Genomic DNA, 27,327 nt, shown 5'->3' with positions numbered 1-27,327 from the left:
GTACCTTCAAACCATTCTTCACTAAATCCCTCATCAATTCCCTTGGTGGTCCACTCAAATTTATCACAAGTATGGTGGTACAAAGTTTTGATAACTTCATCATAAGGAACTCTTCTCCTAATATTTTCACCATACGCAAAATAATCCTTAGATTCCGACCTGCGTATAGTGTCATTATCATGGAGGATTTCTTCTATTGGAGGATTCTCAAAAGCTATTTTATAAAGGCGAAGATGTCCCTAGCTTCTCGAATTATATAGCCAAATTCATGCATAAGGATAATAGTGGCAATCTTTTTAGCCTTAGGATTATGAATGTTGGGAAGTTCATAGAATGTCTTTCGTAAGGCTGGATGAACATGCAAAAAAATTGTTTCTAACTTAACCACAAGCGTAGCAATGGCATCCACATAGCAATTTTTTTTCAAGAATAGATCCTAATTATTGGTATAAATCCCATGCAATTAAGGAGTTCTCGAATGATACTCTTCCCAATAATATTCCCACTACCCACATGATAGATTCTAGTTTTAAAATTTGTGGGAAATTTGTTCTCAGGGAGATCATGATTAAGGTCAAATAATTTAAGTTTTTCCTCAAGAGATTCACCAGTACTATCTTCACTAGCACTTTCAATAACAACTTTCTCGAACTCAGACATGGTAGCAACTTCAACCAAAGCAAACTAACAAAATAAAATATTTTTGTGTTTTTGATTTTATGAGAAGTGGAGGGAGATGAAAAATAGAGGCAAATAAAAAGGAAAATAAAAATAGAGCAAGTAGATGATAATTTGTATGTAGGAACCTGATAATAATTTGATGATGTCTCCCGGCAACGGCGCCATAAATTCTTCCTGCTACTTGTAAACTACGTTGGGAGTTTCCCCGAAGAGGGGGTGAAGCAGTACAGTAGAGATAAGTATTTCCCTCAGTGAGAACCAAGGTTATCAAACCAATAGGAGAACCATGCAAATTCCCTCTTTGTAACACCTACACACACACACACAAAAGCAAATACTTGCACCCAACGCGAGCAAGAGGGTTGTCAATCCCCTTGACTCGTTACTTGCAAGGATTAAGTATGATAGTGATAGATAGATAAAAAGTAAAGTAAAACAAAATGTATAAAATTGTGACAAGGTATTTTTGGTTTTAATAATATGATAAAAGTTATGACTGAACACATAGCATACGGTGGGTAAACAAGTTATTGTTGGGCAATTAATAGAAAGCACATAGTTATGACGTTATTCATGACAATGATCCCACATATAGGCATCAAGTTTGTGACAAGTAGACTGGCTCCTTCCTGCATCTACTACTATTACTCCACCAATCAACTGTTATCCAGCATGCATCTATGTTATTAAGTTCATGACAAATAGAGTAACGCTTTAAGCAAGATGATGTGATGTGGACAAATTAAACTCAAGCAATATGAATAAGCCCCACCGTTTTATCCTTAATGGCAACAATACAATACGTGCCTCGCTACCCCTTCTGTCACGAGGTGAGGACATCACAAGATTGATCCCATTACAAAGCACCTCTCCCACTGATAAATCAATCTAGTTGGCCAAACGAAACAGATAGATAGGAGAGAAATATAAATCTATCATAATCATGCATAATAAAGTTTAGAAAAGACTCAAATACTTTTAATGAATAAGCTGATCATAAGCCCATAATTCATAAGATCCCACCAAACACACCACAAAAGAAGATTACATCGGATAGAACTCCAAGAAGATCGATGAGAATGTTGCATTGAAGATCAAAGAGAGAGAAGAAGCCATCTAGCTACTAGCTATGGACCCGTAGGTCTGCGGGAAACTACTCACGCATCATCAGAAGGTAGCAAGGATGATGTAGAAGCCCCCTGTGATCGATTCCCCCTTCAATAAAGTACCGTAAAAGGCCTCCAGATGGGATCATGGAAGAACAGAAGCTTGTGGCGGCGGAAAAAGTGTTTCGGGTGGCTCTCTGGAGGTTTCATAATATTTGGGAATTTATAGAAGTGGAATAAGGTCAGACGGAGCCACGTGGGGCCCACAAGGTAATAGGGCGCACCCGGTTGCCTTGTCATCTCCTCGCTTTGTGTCTGGTCTCCTCCTAAAGCTTCTAGGGTCTCTTTTGTCCAGAAAAATCGTCAGAAAATTTCATAGCATTTGGACTCCATTTGGTACTGATTTTCTTGAAAACCAAAGACAAGCAGAAAACATCAACTGGCACCAGGCACTAGGTTAATAGGTTAGTTCCCAAAAAATGATATAAAATAGCATAAAAATTCATAAAAAGTATCCAAGATTTATAATATAATAGCGTGAAACAATCAAAAATTATAGATACGTTGGAGACATATCGAAGTATTCTACGTCGGCGATGAGCTCTTGCTGGAAAAGTGCAAGGAGATAAGCTCCTGGTTTTGGAGCCACAAAGATACCGTGATGCATGCATTGAATCTGACATTGGAAGTGTCAGAAGAGGAGGTGAAGCGGATGTTGCCTGTAGAAAAATGGGTGCTTTCTATTGAAGTACTGCTCTGGGAAATGTAAGAGGCGATGGAGGTGCCAAGTCCTTGAAAGTGAGCTCTCTGGCATGAGTTTCTCTCTCGCCTCTCCTCGTTGAATCCAGAGGCCGAAGGGCCGATGAATTTGCGAATTAACGAAGTGGTCGACGAGCAGACAGTGGATGAGGATAGCGAGGAGGAGGAGGACAACAAGGGGGGAGAGGTTGTAGTCAAGGAGATGGAGATGGAGGAGGAGGATGCCGTCGACGATAACCGAGGGGTTTGGAGATAATCACACTTCCTGGAGATGAAGAAGAGGAGTGCCACCAGGGGGCTTGGAGATCATCGCTTAGCATGTGCCGATATTCATGGATCTGATAATTCATGTGGATGACGAGGTTGACCACAAGCCCTTGTAAGCTGATGCCGAATAGGATGTGGCATTGGTCACCTACCACGCCAAGCCAGGCTGCAAGATTGCCTCAAAAGTGGTGGAGTAGTATGAGCTCTCTGCTTAGTTTGAGCAAAATGCTCAACTCTCCCACCGCCGCTTCGCTCGCCATCTTAAGCGTTTGAAGTAGATACTCTAATTTGCTCATTCTAGTGCCGAGGATCTGACATGTGGATGCCTAGTGATGAAAACAGTATGTTTATGTGGTACTATTTTATGCTACAATGAATTATACTATTATCTGAATATGCTGAATTATACTGTTATCTGCATATGCTTTTTCATTTATGGTATGCTAGGTTTTAGATTTCCTATGTCGAGTGAACAGGCAGTTGTCATTTTCAAGTAAACTCGCCACCCCCTTCTTTGCCCGTCGGCCACCTAGCTCGCTATTATTTGAGATCTAGATAGCTTCGGGGAAGGGGAAGCATGGATTTGATAGATCTACCAAATCCATGCTACAAGCAGGAAGCAACCAAGAAAGCAGCAAGTTCCTGTCGAGAACAAGATGACATATCAATATGACCAATTTCTATAATATCTCGGGTGAATACGTGAAAAAATGTTGCTTAGCTCAGTGAATTTGCATGTCAAAAACTAGTGGAGAATGCCAAAAGTTATGATCAATAGACCAACATGCTAAAATTTACCAAAAATAGAACAACATGCCAAAACATAGAAAAAATAGTGCAACATGCCAAAAGTTACCAAAAATAGAGCTACATTCATCTTGGACAGTGGGATTCGAATATGCTTACCCATGTGTGCTAAACTTATTTCTGGCACTTCCTTCACAAAAAATTCATTTCTGGCACTTGAAAAATGGAAAAAATAAGTATTGCAAAAACTTCATAATTGATATGGAAACATTGTTCACAATGGTAAGATCCATAGTTGTGCTAAATTTGGCCATGTTATCGTGGACTATGTCATGGATGTTGCCATGGCCATGAGCATATGCCTTGAAATCCATGCATGTTCATACTAGATAGGCCAGTTATGAAGTTTTAAAAAAAATTGTGGTATTGGATGTTTATGGTTTTTCCCACTTACTAGTGCACATAAGATGGCTCAGTGCAAAAGGATTACAATTTTTGGGACTTTTTTAATTTTGTTTTCTTTTTCAGAATGTGGTCAAACTAGCAAGGTTGGCCATTCATACCAAATGGTCTGGAAATTTCAACTTTGGTTCTCCAAAGTGCACACACCACCAATATTAAAGCCAAAAGTGATTTTTGTGGATTTTCATAACCAAACTACATCACAGTTCTAGTTCAAATTTGAGCAAGTTCTAACAATTCACTAGAAATCCACTAAATCAATGAAATATAGCAACAATACTCTAAAATTCATGAAAGTTGGTCAATGGGCATCCAATGTGGTCTACTTTGGATGAAAAATGAAAAGGCCCAATTTTCAAACATATTTCAGGACCTTCCTTAACAAAAAAAGTTATTTCTAGCACTTGGAAAATGGAAAAATATTTTTTATTACCAAACAACCATAATTCATATGGCAACATTATTCATAATGGTAACACCCATAGTTGAGCCAAATTTGTCCATCTTATCATGGACTATTCCATGGATGTGGTCATGGCATATGCCTTGAAATCCATGCATGTTCATACTGGATAGGTCATTTTGTGAAGCTTTTTTCAAATTTGTGGTATTGCAAGTTTATGATTTTCCCCCACAAAGTAGTGCACATAAGATGGATGGATGAAAAAGATTTAAATTATTTAGGTTTTTTTTCATTTTGTTTGATTTTTTTTCAAAATGGGGTCAAACTAGCAAGGTTGACCATTCATACCAAATGGTTTGGGATTTCAACTTTGGTTGTCCCAAGTGCATAAACCACCAATATTAAAGCCTAAAATGATTTTTTTAATATTTATGACCAAAATACATGACACTTGTAGATCAAATTTGAGCAACTTGATAATTCACTAGAAATCCACTAAATCAATGAGATATAGCAATAATACTCTAAAATTTATGAAAGTTGATTATGGGCATCCAATGTGCTCTAATCTGCATGAATAATGAAAAGTCTCAATTTTCAAACTTATTTCAGGTACTTCCTTCAACAAAAAGTCATTTCTAACACTTGAAAAATGGAAAAGAGAATAGCTTTTATTAAAAATAGATGCAAAGTTCCTATGTCAACACTCCCAGTTACTAGTGCACATAAAAGGGCTCCATGCAAAAGGATTTCAAATTTTGAGAGTATTTGAATTTTCCTTGTTTTTTTTCTAAAAATGGGTCAATTTGGCACTTGGAAAATGGAAAAAAAAAGTAGTGTGCTCTCATTTGGTCATATAAATTGTAAAAATTATATGAATTTAAAAAATTATAGTACGGACATCACACTATGTGAAGGCGATGAACTGTCATCAAGAACTAGTTCATCTCCTTCACAAAGCGAGCATTAATAGCCCTACTGCAGTAGAAGTAGCTAACCGCATCTGGACGTTGCGGCTATTTAAGATGGCCAGCGAGCCCCTTGCGCAGCGAGGTGGGACTAAACCACGTCGTCCAGTATGAGGGGAGGGGTAAAAATTTTCATGGTTTACCCGTCAAGGGCGACGCGCGTGGGCCGGCCCAGGTACTCCGATTGTGGATGGCAAATATTTTCCTTTTTCCAAAACATGGCAATTTTTCAGATGTTTTGCAACCTTTTGTTTCTCATGCACGACAAGTCATGATTTGTTATTAGAGCATCATGGCAATTAGTATGTATGCATCATGGCAATTCTGCACAAATATGTTTTTTGGGTCATGGAAATTTTAATACATTTACCATGAAAAATATACTATACTTACCATTGCAAATATACTACACTTGCAAATTTAGTGGACTTGCCATGGAAAATATATTGTAGGATAGCATGGCAATTTATTATTTATCTCTTGGCAGTTTTATTAGGTAGACCATCGCAAATTGGTTCATTTGCATTTCTGTCCCTAACTCAAACCACCTACTCAGATTTGCCCCTAATTTCGAAGTCTGCTCAAATTTGCCCCTCTGTTGTTATGTGCTCTTACAGAAATGCCCTTCTACGCCGTTACCATCCGGTCAAAGGGCTTTGACCGTCTTGAAAAAAAATAGCAAAAAAATCTAAAAAATCTAAAAATTTGTGGGATCGAAGATATTCATGTGTGCAAGGTGCGTGCAAATTTTTGTGCTATTTGGACATTCTAGGAGCTTGTGGCGAGGAAAAACAGTTAATTTGTATAATTGTGAACAGTAAATTTGAAATAAAATAGCAAGAAAATTCAAAAAAATATGAAAAAATTTGGCATCAAAGAGGCTTGGGTGCACAAGGTGCTTGCAAGTTTTTCTTGTCAAATGACATGCGAGGAGCTCTAGCAAAAAAACAAATAGTCATTTTTTCCAAAGTTTTTACCGGAGCCAAATTTTGTTTTTTTCTCCACGAGCTCCTACAGTGTCCAAACACAACAAAAATTTAAACGCACCTTGCGGACCCGAGCCTCTTTGATGCCAAAATTTGTCATATTTTTTTGGAATTTTCTTGCTATTTTTTTGAATTTACTGTTCACAGGCGTACATATTTACTATTTTTTCTTTGCCACGAGCTCCTGAAATGTCCAAACAACACAAAAATTTGCACACATCTTTAGAACCTGAGTATCTTTGATCCCACAAAATTTCAAATTTTTTTGATTTTTTGCTATTTTTTTCAGGACGGTCAAAGCCCTTTGACCGATTTTGGCCGGACGGTAACGACACAGAAGGGCATTTCTATAAGTGCACATAATGGCAGATGGGCAAATTTGAGCAGGCTTCGAAATTAGGGGCAATTATGAGTAGTGGGTTCCAGTTAGGGACACGGATGTAAAAGACCCAATTTATTAATTAGCCCATGTTAGCTTTATCGTAGGTAATATGGCAATTTTATTTCGACACACCATGGCAATTTTGCTTCATACATGGCAAATGTACATATTTTTAGTTCGTCTTTCACATGGCAGAATTATAATGTTTTTTGTGTGCTAACTCATAGCACTTTTAGAAGAAACATTTATGCTAAAATAGAAAATTCATATAGTTTTTTCGACCCTGCAAAGTGGTGTCAATTATTTTATAATTTTACAATGTCACATGGCACATTTATGAATTTTTTTTGTTTTTCTAATTCATGGCAAGCTTTTTTTTATAATGTCACATGGCATTTTGTACTGGTCCATGGCAAAAATAAAGAAAAATATATATTCATAAACAAGGTAGTTTTTGCAGTGTGGTGGCATGAACCATTTTTCTATTTTACGAAAAAAAAAACACATTTTGGTCCAGTTTTCTGGACTTTTATTTTTTTAGTTTTTGGGTTTCTTTACTTTTTTACCGCTAAAGTAGGACCTTCTTTTTGGCCCAATTTATCTTTCACGTGCTACGTGGTTCGTTGTGGGGCAAAATCAATTTAATCAGTACTCTTTGTGAAGGTCACTCCCACCTTTCCAGGTTGCCACAAGTGTCACACTGTATTTGCGTTACTTGTCGCAACCTGGGAGTTTTCTCTTTTTTCCTAGATTCGTTTATTCAAAACATTTTTATCTCTCAAACCGTGTGTCTGATTCTTGAATTTTCACCGTTGGATTCCTCACGTTGAGATCTTCAAAACAAGATCCCATGTTGACAGGTTTCAATGAACATTTTTTCATGAAAAAACAGACGAAAATAACTGGACCAGAAGCATGTTTTTCCCTTTCCGAGAGCCACGATCGTGCCTCTCACGGAAGCAAATTTGTGCCTCCATGAGAAGTAAATCCATGTCTCTCGCGGAAGAAAAAAAGAAAAGGTGTTTTTTCCTTTCCGGGAGGCACGGTCGTGGCTTTCAAGAAAGCAAACCTATGCCTCCACGTGGAGCAAATTTGTGCCTCTCGCGGAAGGAAAAAACATGTTTTTTCCTTTCCAAGAGACACGATCGTGCCTCTCGCGGAAGCAAATCCATGCCTCCACGAGAAGTAAATTTGTGCCTCTCGCGGAAGGAAAAACGCGTTTTTTCCTTTCCGAGAGGCATGGTCGTACCTCTCGCAGAAGCAAATACGTGCCTCCATGAGAAGTAAATCCATGCCTCTCGTGGAAGGGCAAAAAAAGAAAACATGTTCTTTTTTCTTTTCCGAGAGGCACGGCGGAAGCAAATCTGTGCCTCCATGAGAAGTAAATCCGTGCCTCTCGCGAAAGGAACAAACAGGAAAACATCTTTTTTCCTTTCTATGGGGTACGGTGATACGTCTCCAACGTATCTATAATTTTTATTATTCCATGCTATTATATTATCTATTTTGGATGTTTTATATGCATTAGTATGCTATTTTATATTATTTTTGGGACTAACCTATTAACCTAGAGCCCAGTGCCAGTTCCTGTTTTTTCCTTGTTTTTGAGTTTTACAGAAAAGGAATATCAAACAGAGTCCAAACGGAATAAAACTTTCGCGATGATTTTTCTTGGACCAGACGACACCTACGAGCCTTGGAGATGAAGTCGGAAAACCCACGAGGCGACGACAAGCCGTAGGGGCGCGCCCCCTGGCTTGTGCTCCCCCTGGAGGTCCTCTGACCCTAATCTTTGGCCTGTAAATTCCGAAATATCCCCCCAACATCAGAAGCATCCACCAAAATACTTTTCCGCCGCCGCAAGCCTCTGTTCCCGTGAGATCCCATCTTGGGGCCTTTTCTGGCGGTCTGTCGGGGGGGATTCGATCACGGAGGGCATCTACATCAACTATATTGCCCTTCCGATGAAGCGTGTGAGTAGTTTACCACATACCTCCGGGTCCATAGCTAGTAGCTAGATGGCTTCTCCTCTATCTTTGATCTTCAATACAATGTTCTCCTCGATGTTCCTGGAGTTCTATCCGATGTAATATTCTTTTGCGGTGTGTTTGTTGAGATCTGATGAATTGTGGATTTATGATCAGATTATCTATGAATATTATTTGAATTTCTCTGAATTATTATATGCATGATTTGATATCTTTGTATTTCTCTTTGAATTGTCGGTTTGGTTTGGCCAACTAGATTGGTATTTCTTGCAATGGGAGAGGTGCTTAGTTTTGGGTTCAATCTTGCGGTGTCCTCACCCAGTGACAAAGTAGGGGTAGCGAGGCACGTATTGTATTGTTGCCATCAAGGGTAAAAAGATGGGGTTTTCATCATATTGCTTGAGTTTATCCCTCTACATCATGTCATCTTACTTAAGGCGTTACTCTGTTCTTGTGAACTTAATACTCTAGATGCAGGCAGGAGTCGGTCGATGTGTGGAGTAACAGTGGTAGATGCAGAATTGTTTCTGTCTACTTGACACGGACGTGATGCCTATATTCATAATCATTACCTTGGATATTGTCATAACTTTGCGCTTTTCTATCAAATGCTCGACAGTAATTTGTTTACCCACTGTATGCTTTCTTTCAAGAGAGAAGCCTCTAGTGAAAACTATGGCCCCTGGGTCTATTTTCCATCATATATTTTCAAATCTATAAACCCAAAAACCCAAAAATACCTTGCTACAATTTATTTATTTATTTATTTACTTTGTTTTATGTTTTAGAAATCTTTTATATCTATCTCTATCAGATCTCATCCTTGCAATTGACCGTGAAGGGATTGACAACCCCTTTATTGCGTTGGGTGCAAGTATTTGATTGTTTGTGCAGGTGCATAGATTGGAGACTTGCTTGTACCTCCTACTGGATTGATACCTTGGTTCTCTAACTAAGGGAAATACTTATCTCTACTTTGCTGCATCACCCTTTCCTCTTCAAGGGAAAAACCAATGCAAGCTCAAGAAGTAGTAGGAAGAATTTCTGGCGCCGTTGCCGGGGAGGTCTACATCAAGCCTACCAAGTACCCACTATAAACTCTCATCTATTGCATTATATTATGCGCCATTTGCCTCTCATTTTCCTCTCCTCCATTTCTAAAACGATTTTCAGAAAAATACAAAAATATTTGCCATGGTCTGCTAGAAGTTGGATCCCCTTATAGGTTAAATGAATTATATTACATAACCAAACAGATTATTCCAGCACTACAACGTGTCTTTGGACTCCTAGGTGTTAACCTAAATAAATTGTTTAACGAGATGCCTCACCCCACACGGTCAACACTCCTGAAACGCCAGTCTGCTTTGGGTCACGGTTCTCGTGATAGCAGTTCCATCCGATTGGGATGGAACAAGAAACCGTCCGCCAAAGTAGCCAGGATAGATACTTATTATATGTCGAGCCATTGTACTATCTATGGTGATACAGTTCAAGGATCAGAAACTTTTTGCAGTTATTGTTTAAAAAATGAACTTGTTGTTGCCACTGTAGTCGCTGGGAGGACATCAAAATTGGAGCGAAAAATCCAACATCTTGTTGTTGTAAGTTCTTATTAGTTTTATACTTCTCTTATTTGAATTCCACACTGGAAAATGAAATCATTGCATGGAATACTAAAATTAAAACTAACACTTATGTTTCTTGACATTTTTGTGTAACATGAACTAAGCATCAGAAATATTGAAATTCTAGTCTTTCTTAATGTACTTGACCACTATTTGAAGTGCAGCAATCCTTGTAATTTAATAATGTCATCCATGAAACAGAAATCCCTCAAGACAAGTTGTTTCAGCTGACAGTTAACTTTTGAATGTTGTCCAGGTATGTGGCCACTATGGCGACGCGGACTGGATCGTGAAAGTGGGGTCAAGTGCATTTCGCTTGCATGCCCGGTGTTCTATGAGCGTCGGAAGATTCAGAAGGAGTTGAGAGTCGTCTCGGAATCTGCTGGAGAAGCTGGCTATTATCCATTCTGTTGCGCGGAGCTATTCTGACTTTGTACTCTTGTTGTTTATACCTTGTACATTGTACATCTGTAAAATGTACAATCAGACTGTAATTATGTTGTTGTAACTCATAGCATTGTTGTGTACCAGTGTTTAGTAAAGGAGTATATTATGTGTAACAACACACATCCTCATTTGAGAGGACAAGAAAAAGTTACTCACCTGTTTGTTTGTAGAATGGTGTTTTCTGTCTTGATCACCATCCTGGGTTTTCTATGAAATTAAAAGGTCATGATACCTTATAATGACGTGTTCATGATTGATTTTGACATTGAGGATGATCACTTTATCTCATATAATTGTGTTATTTTCTTGCCAGATCATGACTTGTACTGTTTTTTCAACATCAACGTATTTTATTCCATTAGGGACATTTTACAGAGTAGTGTGGAAGGGCTCACACTTGACATGGCGATAACATCTCTCGCAATACAAGGTCCTGAATCTGAAGAGAGACATCGGAGTAGCATGAAAGGGCTCACACTTGACATGGCGAGAACATCTCTCATAGTACAAGGTCTTGAATCTGAAGAGAGACATCGGAGTAGCGTGAAAGGGCTCACACTTCACATGGCGAGAACATCTCTTGCAGTACAAGGTCTTTTTATTTGCCTTCTTTCCGTTTGCCTCTATGTATTACTTGGTTTGTTTGCTTGTTTGCTTGGAATAATTGTGTATTTATTGAAAATCAGAAAGCAAAAGGTTTATGGATCCTCATCCACTTGCTAATCTTTAGAAGATCCAACTATGATGAACCAATTGCTAGTGAGTTGAGTGCACTAGATTATCTTTATGAAGTTTTGCTTGAAATTCGTGAATCAAATTTGTGATGAAGTGTTAAAATATGAAATTTATGAAGTGATTCACGATAGCTCCTTGAATGAAAAGCATGATTGCAATGATGCTATTATAAATTCTATTAATGTCAATTTGCTAAGAATAAGCAAAACCCCATGTAATGATCATGATTCGGGTGATTCTTCTTATGATCTTGAAAATTTCTTTAAGCCTCATGATGAATATGTTTGCAATAATATTGAAAGTGGGTTTGGAAGAGTGTCAACTCTAGGTAATAATGATCCCACTATTTTGAAGATTGATCGATCTTATGAATTTTTTGATAAAAGTAGGCTTGGAAAGGTCATGACATTAGTTAATGTTAATCCCACTATTTTGGAAGAGTGTCAACTTTGCATGCATGTGGATCATGTAGAGAATATGTTATGTGACGGCTATATTGTTGGGTTTGAATATGATCCCACATGTAATTATTATGAGAGATGGAAATATGGTTGGAGAAATTTTCATGTTACTAAATTACCTCTCTTTATGTTGAGATTGCTATTGCTTCTTTCTTCTTCCTTGCATATGCTAGTTATTGCTTGTCTTGATTTGTTTTCCTATAAAATTCCTATGCATAGGAAGTATGTTAGACTTAGATGTGATTTTCACATGCTTTATGATGCTCTTTTTGTTCTTCAATTATTACCTATCATGTGAGCATCATTGAATTATCAACGCCTAGCTGAAAGGCCTTAAAGAAAAGCGCTTGTTGGGAGATAACCCAATATTTTCTTTTCTGTTTTTATGAGAATGCACATTATTACCTCTGTAGTAATTGTGTTTTGGTGTTTTAATTAGTGTTTGAGCCAAGTAAGACCTTTGGGATGGCTTACGGTGACAGTTGATTTGATCTTGCTGAAAAACAGAAATTTTTGTGCCGAGTAAAACAATTTTAGAAAATCATAGAAGCGTGCTTTTGATCTGAATTTTTTAAACAATATTGACATACAAATTTCCCAGGTTATCCTAATTTTTTAGAATTTTGGGAGTTACAGAAGTATTCAAAATGTCCAGATTGCTACAGACTGTTCTATTTTTGACTAATTCTGTTTTCTATGTGTTGTTTGCTTATTTTGATGAATCTATGGGTAGTATCGGGGGGTATGAACCATGGAGAAGTTGGAATACAATAGATATTACATCAATATAAACAAATAATGAGGTCACAACTGTACCAAAAGTTGGTGATTTAGTTTCTTATACTAACGGATCTCATGAGTTTTCTGTTGAGTTTTGTGTTGTGAAGTTTTCAAGTTTTGGGCAAAGATTTGATGGACTATGGAATAAGGAGTAGCAAGGCCTAAGCTTGGGGATGCCCAAGGCACCCCAAGGTAATATTCAAGGACAACCAAGAGCCTAAGCTTGGGGATGCCCCGGAAGGCATCCCCTCTTTCGACTTCAATCCATCGGTAAATTTACTTGAGGCTATATTTTTATTCACCACATGATATGTGTTTTGCTTGGAGCGTCTTGTATAATATGAGTCTTTGCTTTTTAGTTTGCCACAATCATCCTTACTGTACGCACCTTTTGAGAGGGACAAGCATAAATCATGAATTTATTAGAATACTCTATGTGCTTCACTTATATCTTTTGAGCTAGGCAATATGCTCTAGTGCTTCACTTATATCTTTTTAGAGCACAACGGTGGCTTTATTTTATAGAAATCGTTTAACTCTCTTACTTCACTTATATTATTTTGAGAGTCCCTAAATAGCATGGTAATTTGTTTAGGTTATGAATTTAGTCCTAATATGATGGGCATCCAAGAGGGATATAATAAAAACTTTCATATTAAGTGCATTGAATACTATGAGAAGTTTGATTCCTTGCATATTGTTTTGAGATATAAATATGGTGATATTAGAGTCATGCTAGTGAGTAATTTTGGATTGGTAGAAATAGTTGTGTTAAAGTTTGTGATTCCCGTAGCATGCACGTATGGTGAACCGTTATGTGATGAAGTCGGAGCATGATTTATGTATTGATTGTCTTCCTTATGAGTGGCGGTCGGGGATGAGCGATGGTCTTTTCCTACCAATCTATCCCCCTAGGAGCATGCATGTAGTACTTTGTTTTGATAGCTAATAGACTTTTGCAATAAGTATGTGAGTTCTTTATGACTAATGTTGAGTCCATGGATTATACGCACTCTCACCCTTCCACCATTGCTAGCCTCTCTAGTACTGCGCAATTCTCGCCAGTGCATTAAACCCACCATATACCTTCCTCAAAACAGCCACCATACCGACCTATTATGGCATTTCCATAGCCATTCCGAGATATATTGCCATGCAACTTCCATCGTTCCGTTTATTATGACACGTACCATCATTGGCATATTGCTTTGCATGATCATGTAGTTGACATCATATTAGTGGCAAAGTCGCCGTTCATATTTTTCATACATGTCATTCTTGAGTCATTGTAATCCCGGTACACCGCCGGAGGCATTCATATAGAGTCATATATTTGTTCTAGTATCGAGCTGTAATTCTTGAGTTGTAAAGTAAATAAGAGTGTGATGATCATCATTATTAGAGCATTGTCCCAAGTGAGCAAAGGATGATGGAGACTATGATTCCCCCATAAGTCGGAATGAGACTCCGGACGAAAATTAAAGAAAAATAAAAGGAGAAAAAAAGAGGCCAAAGAACACAAAATAAAAAAATGAGAGAAAAGAGAGAAGGGGCAATGTTACTATCCTTTTTCCACACTTGTGCTTCAAAGTAGCACCATGATCGTCATGATAGAGAGCCTTCTATTTTGTCACTTTCATATACTAGTGAGAATTTTTCATTATAGAACTTGGCTTGTATATTCCAATGATGGGCTTCCTCAAATTGCCCTAGGTCTTCGTGAGCAAGCGAGTTCGATGCACACCCACTTAGTTTCTTTTTGAGCTTTCATACACTTATTGTGACGCCCCCGATTTGACCGTACACTAATCATGCACGCAAATGTGTACGATCAAGATCAGGGACTCACGGGAAGATATCACAACACAACTCTAAAACATAAATAAGTCATACAAGCATCATAATACAAGCCAGAGGCCTCGAGGGCTCGAATACAAGTGCTCGATCATAGACGAGTCAGCGGAAGCAACAATATCTGAGTACAGACATAAGTTAAACAAGTTTGCCTTAAGAAGGCTAGCACAAAAATAGCAACGATCGAAAAGGCAAGGCCTCCTGCCTGGGACCTCCTAACTACTCCTCGAAGCCGAACTCCACGTAGAATCATCCTCGGGATCTCTAGCTCCTGGACTCCAGCATCTGGTTGCGACAATCCGGTATAGAAAGGGGAAAAGAGGGAGAAAAGCAACCGTGAGTACTCATCCAAAGTACTCGCAAGCAAGGAGCTACACTACATATGCATGGGTATATGTGTAAAGGGGCAATATCGATGGACTGAACTGCAGAATGCCAGAATAAGAGGGGGATAGCTAGTCCTGTCGAAGACTACGCTTCTGGCCATCTCCATCTTGCAGCATGTAGAAGAGAGTAGATTGAAGTCCTCCAAGTAGCATCGCATAGCATAATCCTACCCGGCGATCCCCTCCTCGTCGCCCTGTTAGAGAGCGATCACCGGGTTGTATCTGGCACTTGGAAGGGTGTATTTTATTCAGTATCCGGTTCTAGTTGTCATAAGGTCAAGGTACAACTCCGGGTCGTCCTTTTACCGAGGGACACGGCTATTCGAATAGATAAACTTCCCTGCAGGGGTGCACCACATAACCCAACACGCTCGATCCCATTTGGCCGGACACACTTTTCTGGGTCATGCCCGGCCTCGTAAGATCAACACGTCGCAGCCCCACCTAGGCTCAACAGAGAGGTCAGCACGCCGGTCTAAACCTATGCGCGCAGGGGTCTGGGCCCATCGCCCTATGCACACCTGCACGTTGCGTACGCGGCCGGAAGCAGACCTAGCCCCCTTAATACAAGCGCGAGCTTACGGTCCAATGCGGCGCGCGCCACTCAGTCGCTGACGTCAAAAGAGCTTCGGCTGATACCACGACGTCGGGATACCCATAACTACTCCCGCGTAGATGGTTAGTGCGTATAGACCAAATGGCCAGACTCAGATCAAATACCAAGATCTCGTTAAGCGTGTTAAGTATCCGCGAACGCCGACCAGGGCCAGGCCCACCTCTCTCCTAGGTGGTCTCAACCTGCCCTGTCGCTCCGCCACAAAGTAACAGTCGGGGGCCGTCAGGAACCCAGGCCCACCTCTACCGGGGTGGAGCCACCTGTCCTTTCAGCCCCCTCATCAGAATCACTTGCGGGTACTCAACGAGCCGACCCGACTTTAGTCACCACATGTGTCATGTATATAATGTATATAGTATATACCCGTGATCACCTCCCGAAGTGATCACGGCCCAGTAGTATAGCATGGCAGACGGACAAGAGTGTAGGGCCACTGATGGAACACTAGCATCCTATACTAAGCAGTAGGATAGCAGGTAAGGGTAACAACTGTAGCAACAATGACAGGCTATGCATCAGGATAGGATTAACGAAAGCAGTAGCATGCTACACTACTCTAATGCAAGCAGTATAGAGAAGAATAGGCGATATCTGGTGATCAAGGGGGGGCTTGCCTGGTTGCTCAGACAAGAAGGAGGGGTCGTCGGTGACGTAGTCGACCACAGGGGCATCAGCATCGTCACGGGGTCTACCGAAGAGAAGAGGGGGGAGAAACAGTAAATACATAGCAAGCAAGTGCATAACAAGACAACAGGCAGAGCTAGACGTGTTCTAACGCGGTATGAGGTGATACCGGTGAAGGGGGGAAACATCCGGGAAAGTATCCCCGGTGTTTCACGTTTTCGGACAGATGAACCGGAGGTGAAATGTTGCAGGTTCACTATGCTAGGGACGCGTGGCGGACGAACGGACTGCGTATTCGGATTCGTCTCATCGTTCTGAGCAACTTTCATGTAGAAAGTATTTTCATCCGAGTTACGGATTATTTTATATGATTTTCTAAAGATTTAATCATTTTCTGAATTTTAATTAATTATTTAATTCAACATTATCCAAAACAGTGTTGCGATGACATCAGCATGACATCATGCTGATGTCAGCAGTCATCTGACATGTGGGTCCCACATGTCATAGACTGATTAGGGTAATTAGGGTTAACTAATTAATTAAATTAGATTAATCTAAACAGGGTTAATTAACTAATTAATTAATTATTTTTATTTTTATTTATTTATTTATTTTTAATTCTTTTTTTTAAACAGGGGCGTGGGGCCCCGCTGGCAGTGGCCCATCTGGCCACTGGAGCGGGCTATCGGGGCTGCAGGAGCGGGGCGCTCGGGTGTGGGCGTGCGTGCTCGAGGCCACCAGGGGCGGGGAGCACTCGGACGCCCAGGAGGGCGTGCGCCGGCGGCCATGGCGCGGCCGGCCGGAGCCGCGAGGACTGGGGCGGAGGCGGACTCGGCGAGCGGCAGCCAATCCAGGCGCGGCTGCAGTGGCGCGCGGTGGTGCGCGGTCAGGACGCGGGCACGGTGAGCACGAGGTCGTCGCGAGCTTCGGGCGCGAGCTGGACGGCGCAAATCGACGATGGAAACGATGGGGGAAAAAGGGGGCGGACGCGGCTCACATCGGAGTCGTAGGGAGGTGGCAGCGAGCTCGAGGGGGGCTCGGGGTGGCGATGGTCGACGACGGGACGACGACGGCGCGGTGACGAGCGACGGGCGCGGCGTCAGGAAGCGTCGGCCGGCGAGGGTGAGGTGGTGACGGGGCAGTCCGGTGGGAAGGCAGCGCCAGCGAAGTCCACGGGCGGCGGGGGCGGTCGTCGGGGCGCGGCGGGGTTGAGCCCTCGTTCCAGATCGGGGGCGGAGGGGCCGGGGCGGCGCACGGATGGGAGGAGAAGGAGAGACGGGCGCGGTTGACCACGGTCGAGCCCCGATCCAGAAGGGGATCGGGGGAGTGGGGGGGAGTGCGTGGGGAGTGGGTGACGCTAGGGTTCTGGGTGTGGCCTAATAGGCCAGGGGGGTAGCGGGGGTGGGCCGCGTGGGTGGCCAGTTGGCCCGGTTGGCCAGCTGGTTGGCCCGGTTGGCCAGGGGGGTTGGCCTTTTTCTTATTTTTGTTTTCTTTTTAAAAACATTTCTGTTTTCTTTTATTTTAAGGCACTTAAACAATTTGTAAAAAGATGATTTCTCCACTAGTGTTTTCTATGAATTATTTGTCAAAGTCTGAACACTTTAGTTTTACATTTTGAAAACTTTAAATTTTGACTCTAATTTAAATTTGAATTTGGACCGGATTCGAACCAACGTGAGTTTAACAATAGTAATCATGATGACGTGGCATCATTAGCAGGGAATTACTGTAGCTTAATTATCCGGGCATCACAATTCTCCTCCACTACAAGAAATCTCGTCCCGAGATTTAAGAGGGAAGTAAAGGGGGAAGGTTCGGGTTACGAAATTCTAGGGAGTGTTCTTGGTCTTGGTTGTTCTTCTCGAAGAGGTTGATCCATTACATTAATGTCTTCATTCTGCTGCCTCAGGTCATCATGATAAAGTTGTCGTCCTTTCTTCGGGAACTCCATCGTACTTACGACAGAGTAAGGGGGGTATTCTGGAAGAACGGACCTCTGAACGGTTGACTATCTGGTTGATAACATCAGGGAAGGTGGCGGAAAGTAACTCTCGAACTAAATCTTAAGAAAAAGCCGAGAGCAAGTAAGAAAGTAACATGAGAAGTTTCAAACGGGTAGGCAATCGTTCGAAGCCTGAAACAAAGTGTGAAAGGGGGTTCAAAGCAATCGGAATAAGTATTATGTCTGGTACCAGAATAGATCACTAGGCAGGTGGCCCGTGAATCACATACGAAGTCAAGCTCGAGGAATAACTTCGACAACAGGGTGTATAGGAGAGTCAGGTTTCGATCCTGTGGAACTGTGGGTTATGGGCCCACCATGTGGTTTTTTTATAGGAGCAGTGACATCTTGCATGGTCATGATAGCAAGGCATGTCAGAGAATACCCTGTGAGTTATGTCGGCAACACGTTGGTACCAAGGGCGAGGGACGAAGAGAACCATTTTCCTGCTCGTTGAAACGAGGCGGACCATTAGGCAAAGTTCTCGTCCATCGGTGGCTACCGGGATGTCATCAACAATAGTAACAGGGTCTTGCTGACAGAATGTACACCGAGGTGTTTACATAAGCAGGAGAATATTACTGCTTAGATCATATAGAACTCAAGAAGGGTTAAACAAAAGAATGGAAAGGAAAATATCATTATCAGATTAAACAGAACAATGGAAAGGAAAATGTGTTTAAACACATATTTCAAGGGTATATTCTTCCCAAGGGTAAGCAGAGCATGATATCCATGTCGGGATATAACGTAGAAAACCCTTTAGGAAAGAGGAGAGAAATTTCATGCCATTACCCATACAACGGTGTATGGATAATTGATAAAGAAAATTTAGCATTGTGCTTCAAATGTTCTTATTGAAAATTGGAGTACCAGTGACATGCTTTGAGATAGCATTGGCAATGTATTCAAGCAAAGGTCAGACTTTGGATACAGGAAGGATCCATCAGGAACAACTTGTAGAATAAGTCTTACAATTTCCTCATGGGAGAATGGTTAACCTTGCTAAAAAGGAAATTATAACAAAAGGTCCTCTGGCTAGGGGTGCTAAGCAAAGACACCACCTTATCGAGTTATGTAGAGACCAATGTTATAACTCTTGGAAATATGTTCCAACCATCATATCTGACCGAGATTCAGATCTGATTGGTGTCACGATTCCTCAGACTTAGGATGCCTAAGAAGAAAAAGGTGCAACACCAATTGACGAGATGACATTGTAAGATTCTCGGGAAACGAACTATGGAAGCGAGTTCCGAAACAAGAGTCCATCAGTATACCAACGAGAGGATGAGGAGGTGGCTGATTGTCTCAGCGACAACCCATTGAGATTTCCAAAAGATGGATTTCCACAACTAAGTGACCAAGGAGATAACATTAGCTAGATCGAATGATATAATGAGGTATGCTCGAGGAGAACATACCCAATTAAACATTGGTTGAAAGGTGCACCCGAAATATGGGATGGGTTGCACGACCAACGTCGGAATGGTGATTCCATAATCAATAGTCTAAGAATGAACGGCCGACCATTAACTTCAAAGGAATAAGGTTGCTAGAAGGGCAGAATCCAAACAACACAGTTCACCTGTTGGTATCCCGGTTAGAATCAACACGTGAACCTAGAAATGAATGGAGATGACGAGAAGTATTACTATATCAGGAATTCTTAAGAGGTGGGGCAATCCTCACAACATCCTTGACATGAAGGACAGTAATACTTCAATGTAGAACATAACATAAGCTAGATAGTAAAGAGCTCCATAACATGATCAAGTCTGACTTGGAGGGGGGGGGGCAATAACGTTGCCGATGATAACACAAATCATCGAGGGGCAAGGATGGTATTTCTCATCCTGAATTTCGACTGATATCCTGGAAGAGCTCAAAATGTTGATGGTGATCACGACATTTTGTTGTCGAGGGGATCCACGAAGAAGCAATTGATCAGCGACTGCATCAAGCAAAAGGACTGATGCAACAAAAGATTATTGGAGCCACGGATACTACACAAACTCGGGGCAAGTTTGTTGTTCGAGGTGAAACGATATGACGAGGAAAATCGACGTAAGCTTAGCTCATCGTCGAAAGTGGTGCTCCGGGAATAAGGACCAGGTAGCACAGTTAAAATCATCAAGATAATGATATAGCCAAACAGGCTAGGAATGACGCGATCGGGTACAAACTCGTAGTAAGGAACATTACTAAAAGTTGTTGAACCGTAGTGCGGACTCGATTCAATTATCGATGTCCTTGAGTGTTTAATAACTCGGAGCCCGTGAAAAATTGGAATCAATGAGAATGTAATACTTGATGGAGAACTCATAATAAGTTATGCAGTTCCGTGATAATCTCGAGATACCAGGGGGTAATACTCGACGACAAACCAAAGTAGAGGTTGGACTGGGGTATTGCTCTGCAGAAGACAAGTGCTTAAACTTGCACAAGAAATGGTATTTAAAAGAGAACATGGTTGGAACCACGATTGCAAAATGTCAGATCCCAGATATAAGACGAACTTATACCAAGGGAATAATTAATTTAAGAAAAGCTTTAATGATAAGATCTACATCGTGTCCATGGGCATGAACGCAAAGTTCAAGGTCGACTCGCACTTCTCCAATGCATAACCTTTCATTCACTTCTCATTTTTCAAAGAAGTTGTAGTGTTGAAATTTTATCTGGCAAAATACCAGAAGAGTATGACTCATGAAAACTTTCGAGTTCACACATATTATGAAAGGCATAGGTTCAACCCATCAAGGCATCTTAGGAACATATACCACAAACTTCGGAGTAAATATTACAAGCTCAAAAGAAGAGCATTATTCAAAAACAGATGATACAATTTACCAAATGCATTATATACCCATGGAAAGGCTCACAAGGTTATTCAATATGAAGGACACTGTCGGATAAAATCCAACAAAGGAACCGATGGTCCACAAGGGATCTGATGTGAGCATCGGTACTCAACCAGAGGAAGAAGAATGCAAGGAGATCTGATTATAGAAACAACTGACTAACTCAAAGTTCAAATGCAAAAGAATTATGATTTCCAAATCAGGGGGTCAGAAGCAACGCTCTGATCAAGGATGGATAAGTTGAGTAGGCTTAGGGGTACAATCGATGGCAATTTGATAGGTCGAGATCCAGCTCATGTTAAAATGACGTCTGAGCCGGAAGGATGAATTCTAGGATCTGATTGAGGATTGCGAGCATTCGCAACAAATTGAATCAACGGACTCAAAATGATAATGACAAGAGATGCCAATAAGATTTAGACTTATGGGATTAACCATAATGCAAGTAAGCAAGAATTTCAAGAGCAATAGGCTCCTGAGATTTTCGGAAGATCGAATAGTATTTTGAAGACTTTTGTGAAATACATGAATCAACTGGGGATGAGCAAATATCCGGTGAGTGCTAGAAATTATCCTTAATGGTATTCATGTGGCAAAGAACAGCAAGGCAGTAAGCTCAAAGGATTCTCGGTGCAGCAAAGAGAATTTCAGGGTATCTTGTAATAACAAGATCAACTGGGAAACAATTGTATGAATGGCGAGTATACGTGGCTATTCATAGGAGTTTATTATTGAAAGGGAATTGCAAAAGCGATGAACACAAGTTCTCGGGTTATCAGCGGAGAGTATCTTCAGGGTCTTCACGTGCAGCAGACGATCATCAGTAATAAGGAGCTCTCCGGGTGAAAGTGATAACGAGATCCTAATGTTAGATTTAGCAAAATTCACTTAACCCGAATAGAAGAGAGATCAGAGTTCCAGAGTATAGGCAAGGAGTAAAAGATCCTAGTACCACCCAATGGCGACGTGGGCCCGTAAGACACACAACCATGTTAGTAAAAGTTTTGTAATGTCTAGACTCGACTTCGGCCAAGGAGTTGGAAAGGGGGATTCCTACAGGCAGTCGGCTCTGATACCAACTTGTGACGCCCCCGATTTGACCGTACACTAATCATGCACGCAAATGTGTACGATCAAGATCAGGGACTCACGGGAAGATATCACAACACAACTCTAAAACATAAATAAGTCATACAAGCATCATAATACAAGCCAGGGGCCTCGAGGGCTCGAATACAAGTGCTCGATCATAGACGAGTCAGCGGAAGCAACAATATCTGAGTACAGACATAAGTTAAACAAGTTTGCCTTAAGAAGGCTAGCACAAAAGTAGCAACGATCGAAAAGGCAAGGCCTCCTGCCTGGGACCTCCTAACTACTCCTCGAAGCCGAACTCCATGTAGAATCATCCTCGGGATCTCTAGCTCCTGGACTCCAGCATCTGGTTGCGACAATCAGGTATAGAAAGGGGAAAAGAGGGAGAAAAGCAACCGTGAGTACTCATCCAAAGTACTCGCAAGCAAGGAGCTACACTACATATGCATGGGTATATGTGTAAAGGGGCCATATCAGTGGACTGAACTGCAGAATGCCAGAATAAGAGGGGGATAGCTAGTCCTGTCGAAGACTACGCTTCTGGCCATCTCCATCTTGCAGCATGTAGAAGAGAGTAGATTGAAGTCCTCCAAGTAGCATCGCATAGCATAATCCTACCCGGCGATCCCCTCCTCGTCGCCCTGTTAGAGAGCGATCACCGGGTTGTATCTGGCACTTGGAAGGGTGTATTTTATTCAGTATCCGGTTCTAGTTGTCATAAGGTCAAGGTACAACTCCGGGTCGTCCTTTTACCGAGGGACACGGCTATTCGAATAGATAAACTTCCCTGCAGGGGTGCACCACATAACCCAACACGCTCGATCCCATTTGGCCGGACACACTTTTCTGGGTCATGCCCGGCCTCGTAAGATCAACACGTCGCAGCCCCACCTAGGCACAACAGAGAGGTCAGCACGCCGGTCTAAACCTATGCGCGCAGGGGTCTGGGCCCATCGCCCTATGCACACCTGCACGTTGCGTACGCGGCCGGAAGCAGACCTAGCCCCCTTAATACAAGCGCGAGCTTACGGTCCAATGCGGCGCGCGCCACTCAGTCGCTGACGTCAAAAGAGCTTCGGCTGATACCACGACGTCGGGATACCCATAACTACTCCCGCGTAGATGGTTAGTGCGTATAGACCAAATGGCCAGACTCAGATCAAATACCAAGATCTCGTTAAGCGTGTTAAGTATCCGCGAACGCCGACCAGGGCCAGGCCCACCTCTCTCCTAGGTGGTCTCAACCTGCCCTGTCGCTCCGCCACAAAGTAACAGTCGGGGGCCGTCAGGAACCCAGGCCCACCTCTACCGGGGTGGAGCCACCTGTCCTTTCAGCCCCCTCATCAGAATCACTTACGGGTACTCAATGAGCCGACCCGACTTTAGTCACCACATGTGTCATGTATATAATGTATATAGTATATACCCATGATCACCTCCCGAAGTGATCACGGCCCAGTAGTATAGCATGGCGGACGGACAAGAGTGTAGGGCCACTGATGGAACACTAGCATCCTATACTAAGCAGTAGGATAGCAGGTAAGGGTAACAACTGTAGCAACAATGACAGGCTATGCATCAGGATAGGATTAACGAAAGCAGTAGCATGCTACACTACTCTAATGCAAGCAGTATAGAGAAGAATAGGCGATATCTGGTGATCAAGGGGGGGGCTTGCCTGGTTGCTCAGACAAGAAGGAGGGGTCGTCGGTGACGTAGTCGACCACAGGGGCATCAGCATCGTCACGGGGTCTACCGAAGAGAAGAGGGGGGAGAAACAGTAAATACATAGCAAGCAAGTGCATAACAAGACAACAGGCAGAGCTAGACGTGTTCTAACGCGGTATGAGGTGATACCGGTGAAGGGGGGAAACATCCGGGAAAGTATCCCCGGTGTTTCACGTTTTCGGACAGATGAACCGGAGGTGAAATGTTGCAGGTTCACTATGCTAGGGACGCGTGGCGGACGAACGGACTGCGTATTCGGATTCGTCTCGTCGTTCTGAGCAACTTTCATGTAGAAAGTATTTTCATCCGAGTTACGGATTATTTTATATGATTTTCTAAAGATTTAATCATTTTATGAATTTTAATTAATTATTTAATTCAACATTATCCAAAACAGTGTTGCGATGACATCAGCATGACATCATGCTGACGTCAGCAGTCATCTGACACGTGGGTCCCACATGTCATAAACTGATTAGGGTAATTAGGGTTAACTAATTAATTAAACTAATTAATTAAATTAGATTAATCTAAACAGGGTTAATTAACTAATTAATTAATTAATTTTATTTTTATTTATTTTAATTCTTTTTTTTAAACAGGGGCGTGGGGCCCCGCTAGCAGTGGCCCATCTGGCCACTGGAGCGGGCTATCGGGGCTGCAGGAGCGGGGCGCTCGGGTGTGGGCGTGCGTGCTCGAGGCCACCAGGGGCGGGGAGCACTCGGACGCCCAGGAGGGCGTGCGCCGGCGGCCATGGCGCGGCCGGCCGGAGCCGCGAGGACTGGGGCGGAGGCGGACTCGGCGAGCGGCAGCCGATGCAGGCGCGGCTGCAGTGGCGCGCGGTGGTGCGCGGTCAGGACGCGGGCACGGTGAGCACGAGGTCGTCGCGAGCTTCGGGCGCGAGCTGGACGGCGCAAATCGACGATGGAAACGATGGGGGAAAAAGGGGGGCGGACGCGGCTCACATCGGAGTCGTAGGGAGGTGGCAGCGAGCTCGAGGGGGGCTCGGGGTGGCGATGGTCGACGACGGGACGACGACGGCGCGGTGACGAGCGACGGGCGCGGCGTCAGGAAGCGTCGGCCGACGAGGGTGAGGTGGTGACGGGGCAGTCCGGTGGGAAGGCAGCGCCAGCGAAGTCCACGGGCGGCGGGGGCGGTCGTCGGGGCGCCGCGGGGTTGAGCCCTCGTTCCAGATCGGGGGCGGAGGGGCCGGGGCGGCGCACGGACGGGAGGAGAAGGAGAGACGGGCGCGGTTGACCGCGGTCGAGCCCCGATCCAGAAGGGGATCGGGGGAGTGGGGGGGAGTGCGTGGGGAGTGGGTGACGCTAGGGTTCTGGGTGTGGCCTAATAGGCCGGGGGGGTAGCGGGGGTGGGCCGCGTGGGTGGCCAGTTGGCCCGGTTGGCCAGCTGGTTGGGCAGGGGGGTTGGCCTTTTTCTTATTTTTGTTTTCTTTTTAAAAACATTTCTGTTTTCTTTTATTTTAAGGCACTTAAACAATTTGTAAAAAGATGATTTCTCCACTAGTGTTTTCTATGAATTATTTGTCAAAGTCTGAACACTTTAGTTTTACATTTTGAAAATTTTAAATTTTGACTCTAATTTGAATTTGAATTTGGACCGGATTCGAACCAACGCGAGTTTAACAACAGTAATCATGATGACGTGGCATCATTAGCAGGGAATTACTGTAGCTTAATTATCCGGGCATCACACTTATAGCTCTAGTGCATCCGTTGCACGGCAATCCCTACTCACTCACATTGATATCTATTGATGGGCATCTCCGTAGCCCATTGATACGCCTAGTTGATGTGAGACTATCTCCTTCTTTTTGTCTCTGCACAACCACCATATTCTATTCCACCTATAGTGCTATATCCATGGTTCACGCTCATGTATTGCGTGAAAGTTGAAAAAGTTTGAGAACATCAAAAGTATGAAACAATTGTTTGGCTTGTCATCGGGGTTGTGCATGATTTAATACTTTGTATGATGAAGATGGAGCATAGCCAGGCTATATGATTTTGTAGGGATAACTTTCTTTGGCTATGCTATTTTGAGAAGACATGATTGCTTTATTAGTATGCTTGAATTATTATTGTTTTTACGTCAATATTAAACTTTTGTTTTGAATCTTATGGATCTAAATATTCATGCCACAATAAAGAAGATTACCTGGATAAATATGTTAGGTAGCATTCCACATCAAAAATTCTGTTTTTATCATTTACCTACTCGAGGACGAGCAGGAATTAAGCTTGGGATGCTTGATACGTCTCCAACGTATCTATAATTTTTTATTGTTACATGCTATTATATTATATGTTTTGGATGTTTTATATGCATTAATATGATATTTTATATTATTTCTAAGACTAACCTATTAACCTAGAGCCTAGTGCCAGTTTCTGCTTTTTTCCTTGTTTTTGAGTTTTATAGAAAAGGAATATCAAAAGGAGTCCAAACGGAATAAAACTTCCGCGATGATTTTTCTTGGACCAGAAGACACCTACGAGACTTGGGGATAAAGTCAGAAGACCCATGAGGCGACGACAAGCCGTAGGGGCACGCCCCCTGGCTTGTGCTCCCCTCGAGGTCCTTTAACCCTAATGTTTGGGTTATAAATTCCCAAATATTCCCCCAACATCATAAGCATCCACCAAAATACTTTTCCGCCACCGCAAGCCTCTGTTCCCGTGAGATCCCATCTTGTGGCCTTTTCTGGCGATCTACCGGAGGGGGATTCGATCACGGAGGGCATCTACATCAACTCTATTGCCCTTCTGATGAAGCGTGAGTAGTTTACCACAGACCTCCGGGTCCATAGCTAGTAGCTAGATGGATTCTCCTCTCTCTTTGATCTTCAATACAATGTTCTCCTCAATGTTCTTGGACTTCTATCCGATGTAATATTCTTTTGCGGTGTGTTTGTCGAGATCTAATGAATTGTGGATTTATGATCAGATTATCTATGTATATTATTTGAATCTTCTCTGAATTCTTATATGCATGATTTGATATCTTTGTATTTCTCTTTGAATTATCGGTTTGGTTTGGCCAACTAGATTGGTATTTCTTGCAATGGGAGAGGTGCTTAGTTTTGGGTTTAATCTTGCAGTGTCCTCACCCAGTGACAAAGTAGGGGTAGCGAGGCACGTATTTTATTGTTTCCATCAAGGGTAAAAATATGAGGGTTTCATCATATTGCTTGAGTTTATCCCTCTATATCATGTCATCTTACTTAAGGCGTTACTCTATTCTTATGAACTTAATACTCTAGATGTAGGCAGGAGTTGGTCGATGTGTGGAGTAATAGTAGTAGATGCATAATCATTTCAGTCTACTTGACACGGAC

Source organism: Triticum aestivum, chromosome 7D (assembly GCF_018294505.1).
Source record: "Triticum aestivum cultivar Chinese Spring chromosome 7D, IWGSC CS RefSeq v2.1, whole genome shotgun sequence".
In the NCBI taxonomy this organism is placed as follows: Eukaryota; Viridiplantae; Streptophyta; class Magnoliopsida; order Poales; family Poaceae; genus Triticum; species Triticum aestivum.
The sequence above is the reverse complement of the archived record's forward strand: the minus strand, read 5'-3'. Positions refer to the sequence as shown.